The sequence below is a fragment of the Anneissia japonica genome, unplaced genomic scaffold, assembly GCF_011630105.1.
Source record: "Anneissia japonica isolate Jap-2015-1 unplaced genomic scaffold, ASM1163010v1 scaffold1483_len710385_cov172, whole genome shotgun sequence".
NCBI lineage: Eukaryota > Metazoa > Echinodermata > Crinoidea > Comatulida > Comatulidae > Anneissia > Anneissia japonica.
The window spans coordinates 101105-110484 of NW_022732828.1; the positions used below are offsets into that span (position 1 = coordinate 101105).

General features: G+C 30.8%; 1 long non-coding RNA gene across 1 annotated transcript in view; it reads right to left on the reverse strand.

Annotated features, from left to right (window-relative positions):
- Positions 1-7596: 7596 nt before the first annotated feature.
- Positions 7597-9380, reverse strand: part of LOC117115832 — a 3558-nt gene continuing 1774 nt past the window's right edge. The window contains exon 2 of the long non-coding RNA XR_004446621.1: positions 7597-8180. This is a non-coding gene — a long non-coding RNA (uncharacterized LOC117115832). The remainder of the gene's footprint in view (positions 8181-9380) is intronic.

Genomic DNA, 9380 nt, shown 5'->3' on the forward strand with positions numbered 1-9380 from the left:
TACGATTGCTGTGTTTTATTTACATTGACATCGCGTGGGTTATTCAAATGGCAATTCAAATAGTTTATGTATCACTTATGTTACATCTTAGCTTGTATTTGAATAAAACGTGACAAGGTTTTTGTCTTTACCATATCGGTTGACATCTACGCGTTAGATTCGTGATACTTTGTTTGCCTTATCTTTGCGTCGTCAGTAAGTCTTACATCTGAACAATTTTAAATAGTAGCCTAAAAAGTAAGACATTCAAGTATCATATCGGTTACATTGTGTATAACGTGTATTTCTATGCATTCTATATTATATTCCTAATATGGGCCTACAGCACACTGTCAATAATATAACATCAATATGTATTATTAGGCCTATAATAACTTAAATTACTTATGATTCCCACAAAAGCACTTGAGGCATTTTTTCGAAAGTATTTGGAAACCTACTGAGTATTTAGTAGATAACACGTCAGAAAGGCAAATTATCACCCCGGCCCTATATTTGAAGTAAATAGGCCTAGAGCATTTTCAGTACCCGCTCCGGCTTCAGATTCAACACTAGTCACCAAGCATAAACTCGGTGGTCTAGTGGTTATGCCACCTGGTTAATTATCTGGAAGTCGTAGGTTCGATACCAAACTAATTTTGCATGTATTTGGGAACGTAAATCTATTAAGTATTCGGTAAGATAACACGTCATGTAGGGCAAAGCAGGCTATCACTCCTATAACTTTACATTTTGCAAAATTATATTGTAACTGTATATACATTTAGTAATATACCTCGCCCAATATTATGTAACCAAAAGGCAATTTTATAATGTAAACGAATATTAAAACGTACATTTTGCAATGTAGGTCTATAGATTTTAAACAGCTGTATATATTATTGCAAAATATACGTTATTTGTTTAAATTTTGCTAAATGTAATGATCCAGTGCAATGTGCTACGATTAATTGCGATAGACCACAACATTTAGTACGACGACACTGATATTTTCAATAATTTTACCTCAAAACCCCAAAACTACTACATATTAGGAAAAACTTACCAGAGAGTACAAACGCTTAAATGTAGGCCTACACCACAGAAAGAGTTAAAAGTGTTATAATCGTGGTAGGACAGAACGTTCACAGAATCATATATTTGTGTGAGATCAGAAAACAGAAGGTAGACTTATATACTTCAGTTATATTTAATATTAAATAATTTTTAAATTTGTTTCAATATTGTGATAATTATTGTATTTAAACAGATGTAAGTTCTTTTAAAAATCAATATGTTGACTCCTTAAATATTGATATTGATCTGGAAACGTTTTTAATTCTAAACCTTTTGATAAATTTCTAAAGGATTTTGTATTAAATTTGTATGTTTCCACGATGCTAGTAGTCAAACAGGTGTTTGAATGAAAATAACTTGTTAATGAAAAGGACATATTATTTGTTATTATTAAAAGCGATCATGGTATATTATTTAATATTTCGTTCTTATTAGATTATCTTCACGAATTCCTGATGATGTTTTAATAAACAACGAAAAATTAAATCCACATTACTTCGATCTGTCTGTTTGTAGTGTACATGTGTATTATTATTATTCTATGTTAATATAATCAGTGGGGCATATGGTATATATTTTTTATGCGATAATATGTGATTGCTAAAATCGTCGCTAGCATATCTGTGGTAGATGTTGATTAAATTCTATAGAATTACTCAGTTCTACATTTTTGTAGTAGAAACTTAATAAAACCTACATACAGTCCAATAAAATATGAATTCGAATTGTGTGTCTGATGTGTTGTAGGCCCTATGTGATTTAAGGTGAAATAGCGAAAAGATGACAAATGGGCTTAATCTCAAGAAGAAGCCCTCTCGATCGGAAGCCCATAACTTGAAAAGCAGCCAATGGCTTTCTTTAGGATAGTTTGGGCTACAAATTAGGCCATCATAATATCTATAATTTATTATTTTATACTAAATGGTATTAAAATCTTCAGTGCTAGCTTAGCAAGAACTTTTAATAGATATCTTAATCGATGTTCAGATGAAGTCAGGTCTTTCTTACGTGAAAATTTTTGCATGATTATGCTCTGTACTTCCGGCCGTTGCATCAAAAATGAAATTAACGTACCCAAATTTTAGGTGCAAAATACTTTAAAATGATAGTAAATACATTTGTAATTTATCGCGGTACATTTAAAAGACGTTGTCGGCTCATTTACGTGTAAAGTTAAAGCATTAGCGTCGATGTTTCTTGATCTCTTGAGGTATGACTTCATCTTTCCTTTGCGTTTCCGGACACATGTTCACTAACGAGAGTTTGTATGATGAGGGACTGTTTTTAGTTCAATGTCAGCACCACCATCATCGTCATTATCATCATTATTACCAATTGTATTCCGATTGTTTATCTATGTTATACATTATCATTATTATTATTATTATTATTATTATTATTATTATTATTATCATTATTATTATTATTATTATTATTATTATTATATTATTATTATTAACCTTATTATTTTACATTATTTTTATTATTATTATTATTGTTATTATTATTATTAATATTATTATTATTGTTATTATTATTTATTATTATTATTATTATTATTATTATTATTATTATTATTATTATTATTATTATTATTATTATTATTATTGTTATTATTATTATTATTATTATTATTATTATTATTATTATTATTATTATTATTATTATTTATTATTATTATTATTATTGGTTTTTTCCCAGCAGTAGCTGAAAAGCCATTGTTTTGTTCTCACTATTTTTTTCTTTTCTTTCACACGTTTTTCCTATCTTTTTGCACCGGATTTTCCTGACCTGCACTTTTGGTCACTTTTTAAGCTTAGATCTTTTCAAAACTTTGTCCATTATTATTAATTTTATTATTATTATTATTAATATTATTATTATTATTATTATTATTATTATTATTATTATTATTATTATTATTATTATACATTATTATTATTATTATTGTCATTATTATTATTATTGTTATTATTATTATTTATTATTATTATTATTATTATTAGTATTATTATTATTATTATTATTATTATTATTATTATTATTATTATTATTATTATTAATTATTATTGGTTTTCCAAGCAGTAGCTGAAAAGCCATTGTTTTGTTCTCACTATTTTTTTCTTTTCTTTCACACGTTTTTCGTATCTTTTTGCACCAGATTTTCCTGACCTGCACTTTTGGTCACTTTTTAAGCTTAGATCTTTTCAAAACTTTGTACATTATTATTAATTTTTATATTATTATTATTATTATTATTACTATTATTATTATTATTATTATTATTATTATTATTATTATTATTATTATTATTATTATTATTATTATTTATTTTTATTATTATTTATTTTTATTGGTTTTCCTAGCAGTAGCTGAAAAGCCATTGTTTTGTTCTGACTATTTTTTTCTTTTCTTTCACACGTTTTTCTTTTTGCACCGGATGTCCTGACCTGCACTTTTGTTCACTTTTTAAGCTTAGATCTTTTCAAAACCTTGTCCAAACATATACATGAATAGTTTTCGCACTCAATCACTGAATTACCTTAATATTACTCAATGTAGATGAGCTAAAAATGCACCATATAGCGGGCAATATGCATGAGTCCCATGTACCTCTCTACTACAATTGCAGTTATAGTTTGAGTCTCACTAACGTCGCGTTAGCCGTGAAGTTGGTTTCATTGCTTTTCTTTTACTTCATAATTTTCTTTAGTAGTATTTAGTATTTTTTCATGTGTTTTTTACTTTATACTTTTTAATAACTTTTTTTTGTTGAAATTTCAACATCCCTACTCATTGTGGCAATGAAGAAAAGCCCTATGTTCTGTTGTACAAACATACCGTAATAAGTTTAGTTATTATTATTATTACTGTATTATTATTATTATTATTACTATATTGTATTCCTATTGATTGTTTATTCTATTATAGGCTCTTTTTATGCCGAAGTAAAGAAAAAAAAAATTATTATTATTAATAATAGTATTAGTAATTATATGCCGAATGATTGTTTATTTGATCAAAATATTGATTACGTAATTATGTGATCAGCAGATCATTATTTGTATTCAAAAATACTATTTCTGTGGGCACATCAGATCAGTATAATTGTAAGTGTCCTCGCGTCGCTAAACGGCGATACTACTTACATATGTTTCAACAAGAAAGTATAATACATACTCCAAGTATTGAAATGCACGCCATCGTGTTGGGATTCAATATTTCGACATTAATTATGTCATTATCAGGAATGAAAAAATTATCCATCTTAGCAAGCTTCCATACACTAGTACCAAAAGTGTTTAACCAATCAAAACATTACCTCTAGTAGGTGACATAGCATTCTACTAGAGGTAATGTTTTGATTGGTTAAACACTTTTGGTACTAGTGCATATAAGCTTGCTAATATGGATAATTTTTTCATTCCTGATGATGACATAATTAATGTCGAAATATTGAATTCCAGCACGATGGCGTGCATTTCAATACTTGGAGTATGTATTATACTTTCTTATCTGAGATTAATCAGTGGACCTTTCGGTTTTTATGTTTCAACAATTAAGTAGCCTACGTTAACATGTTGGATATTACTATAGTATTGTACAATTTGACACTGTATATATATATATATATATATATATATATATATATATATATATGCATATGTATGTATATATATGTATATATAGGCTCTATGTATATTAAAAACGGCAAGTGAACCCGTTCTTTGGCCTTTAAAACGAGGCCCTGGAGAACCAAGATGACACTTTCCATGAACACACGGTATTTGCCAGTTAACGTATTAATGTACATTTACAATCTTAATAATGTACATATACAATCTTAATAATGTATATATACAATCTTAATAACGCATACCCTCTTTAATTATACCTATTAAATTTTATCCGCCACAAAATAGAACAGATTTGCATATATGTCGTAGCGATTTCTTTGACAGTTGAAGTAGATATGTAACCTTAAGCCTAAACTTTTTAGAAAAGATTGAATTGAATTGAATACTTTCCAATACAGACTAAACTTTTGAGGGCGCTACTGCACAAAATTGCCTTGTTCTCAAACTTTATTCAGGTGGGGCACATTAATATCAGATCCGAAATTTTGAACTAAAATACAACTTACATGATGTAACACTTAATATCATTTTAAATCAATAAGATTTTTTTTGAAAGCCAAAAAAAAAAAACAAAAACAAAAACAAAAACAAAAAACAAAAAACAAAACAAAACAAAACAAAACAAAACAAAACAAAACAAAACAAAACAAAACAAAACAAAAAACAAAACAAAACAAAACAAAACAAAACAAAACAAAAACAAAACAAAAATTAAAGCAGTTATTAGTTGAAATTTGTCGACCATTTTTGATATTCAAGATCGTGGCCATTTAAAATCATGTGGATACCTGCTCTATAGCACAGTTATGGTTACTTTTATCGTGAAAATGGCAGCCATGCTGCCAAAGACAATTCCGGGAAAATGGACCTTAGCATTTTCGGATTTAGCGTAGGCCTATACACAAAATATACAGAAAAACAAAAATTGCTTTGACCAATACTATATCACAAACCTTGTTTTTTAAACATTAGATTTCTCATCAAATTGAGGGGCCAGGGGAGCAGATGGAGGGTTTAGACATCTCACCAGCGGAGGCGCCAAAAATATGCCGACAAGTGGTCCGACATGTCCGACGGAGGGGTCCAAACCAAGGGGCGACTAGATATCAAAGTAATCATATTTTGATAGGCAAATTATGATTATTTTTCTTATTAGTGGTATCCAACGACGTCAAGCCTGTCCGATGGTGGGGTGGGGATCCCCTGCCCCCACTGGTGCCACCACTGATTCCTCAGCCCCACTATGGTTGAGGTTGGTAAGAATGAATGATTATGGCACCTCTAAATGAATGGAAAAAGCAGTTTGAGTATATATTTTTTTTTCTCAATTATTTTTATAATTTTGAACAAATTTAGGGGCACGGGTTAGCTAGTCTCCCTCCCCCTCCCACCACAACCCCTTGAATCGGCCACTGATTATCACAAAAGGTGAATAGCGCAAGGCTTAAAATTTAGCATGAAGATACATAAAGTGCAGTTGCTCTCATTTATTACAATTAAAAATGCTATGTGAACAATATAATTTTATATTTGAATTCTTTACTCTCTAGTGCTGAAATTAAACCTTTAAAAATGTGGAGCTATAATAGGAATGAGAGAATTTTCGATGATTTGGGCCTCATAAAATATAGAATTGCGAAGGTTTCTAATATTTTGATCAAATGTTTGGGTTTAATCAAATAAAGCTTGAGATTGTGGATTAGTAGATTTTAAAGGAGTGGTTTGAGAGCTTCAGATTTGTTCGAAAAGCGCAAGGTTCACGCGCCCGTATGCGTGAGACTTGGTAATTATGATATAGGCCTATATATTTACTATATCTTTGATTTATTTTCTATGGTATAGACATAAGAATGAGATAAAATCTCATGACCTTTTTTTAAAGGTAGTAAAAACATTGAATTTTGGAAAAAAAAATAAAGGTCATTAAAAGACACCTCAGGAGTCGGGAAAGCTCATTTCCGGCCATCATATGTATATAAAATTTTCCCGGGGGAGAACCTACCTCCTTTCATTTTTGGGTTTATGGGAAAATTAGCCCCCCTTTTTCAAATTCTGGATCCGCCCCTGCGGTTTGAGTATCAATGCGATCTAAAATTATTATAGATCAGTATTTTGTATATTTGTGTATTTCGAGGTGTACGCTGGTTGTGCATCAGCAGACGATTGTGTGTGTGGTTTTTTTTTTCAATCGATATGTAAATCTTTAATTTCAGACAAAAGTTTATACCAAATGACATAATTTAGTATAACAAAAATTTAATAGATATTATGTAAAGAGAACTAAATCGAAATGCCTTGAGCGTAACCCGTACGTATGCATACGTAGGAAGTTGTCTCCATCTACTGTTTCATAAAATCACAGAATCACGTTGTAGTAGCCTACAAAATGTACTTCAAATTAAATTATATGCAGCCATCACCGCAAATTACAAACCGCGTTTTATATTCCATTAACAGATGAATTTTATACTTGAATTTATAAGAACGAATATTGAATAAATATAAATCAGTAGTAAGACGCAACAGATGGGTGCGGAGTTATTTTTTTAAATAAATTTCAATGATTTGGGGTGGTTGTATTTTGTTATAATTGTCGTATTTTGTAATACTGTCGTATTTTGTAATAAAATCTGTTGTATTTTGTAATAACTGTCGTATTTTGTAACAAACTTTGTCGTATTTTGTAATAACAGAATTTTCGTATTTTGAAATAACTCTCTGCGACAAGGTTAGTTACAAAATACGACAAGAGAGACAGTCTGGAGGACCGGTACGCTCCTTTCTATAGCTGCGTCTTGGATCGGTCCAGATCATTAATGGCAAACATTCGTTAAACAAAACGTAATATCTGTGTACCAAAATGTTTTTGACATCATATAAAACAATACTAAAATGACAAATCTTTCGTAATATTTTTTTAATGCAGCTCACAAATGCAATCTAAGTCCACGATACATGAAACTCTCAAATACGATTGACGCTAAAATGCATATAACAGAAAGAAGTTTGTACATATCTTTGTTATCAATGACATAATTTTTAATTAGTATTATTATTATTATTATCCGAGTTTACGGGCCCTGCGGGACATGATGGGCAGTCACGTAGATTATGAAGTGGTTTCTTGTCTCTGGCATTAAACAGAAGTTATACATTACTGTAGTTTACGTGCCGCTGCAGGACATGACGACTCGCAATCTCTCTTGGATTCCAAATCAGGGATATGCATTTTCTTGTCCTTGCCCTCTTCTCTCTTTTCCACTTCTGCCCCCGCCTCATCTTCTGTAGTCATCGGGGCTAGGTAAACAGCCCGGTTAACAGGCTGCCCGTTCAAAATTGCACCTCTACGTTTAAGACTCTCATCACTGCCTTCATTTTCTTCGTTAAGAAATGGATCTGTTTCTCCTACGCATAGCTCCAATACGGCAAGAGTAAATATGAAAGCAACCAATGCCGATGTTCGCACCATTTTCCCTTTTTGATGATCTAAAATATATATATATATATATATATATATATATATATATATTAAGTGATAAACATATTACATATAGTTAGCATACGGACAGTAAAGTAAATTTTAAACGAAACATAAATACATTATACAAAATATTATACTACTGTATAATAGTGGCTTGTGACGTTGGTAAAGGCTAAAAAAACGTGCATCTAAATAGTCGTGACAACCGCTATTAATGACATGTACGACTTTTCATAGAAAGAGCTTATACGGTGAAGTGTAATTAACTTAACAAACCGTTAGGATAATGTTTCTGGAACATTTCTGATCTACCAAGACCGATGAACGTTCCAAAGAGAGCTATATCCATTAATAAACACTGGCTTTCTTAATCTTACATTTTAATATTCCGTGTTGTGATATTAAACGGTTGTCAGTTTTCGAATGTATTTGATATTTTGTGTTGGACAATAAATTAACAGTATGTAGTATAAAATCGGTATCGCCAACGGCTTTTGGCGACGGTGATTGGTAGGTTGAATCGGGCGCCTTTCCAATTGCTTCGGGGACAGCAGCTACGCAGTGATTATAAGTGGACACATGTAAAGGTATATGCATAGCGATGTTATGGAAATCACAAGTAAGTGATAAATAAGTGTTTTTATTGATCGCCGTATTGACTTTATTACTACTAGGCCTATTACCACTATGCCACTACTACTTCCGCTGCTGCTGCTACCTATTACTACGACTACTACTACTACTACTACTACTACTACTACTACTACTACTACTACCACTACCACTGCTACTACTACTACTACTACTACTACTACTACTACTACTACTACTAGTACTACTGCTGCTGCTGCTACATTTAGTGCTGTTATTACTACTACTACTATACTACTATTAAATTTATTGATTGCCGTATTGACTTTATTACTACTAGGCCTATTACCACTATGCCACTTCTATTTCTGCTGCTGCTACTACCTGTTACTACTACTACTACTACTACTACTACTACTACTACTACTACTACTACTACTACTACTACTACTACTACTACTACTGCTACTGCTACTGCTACTGCTACTATCCATATGCTTCATGTGAATACCACTGGACTGGTTAATCTGTTGATAAGTTTGTATTAAAAACTCGGTGCTTTCACAGAGTATTTGATATATTTCCTTTCCCAAAAAAAAAAAACAAAACAAAAA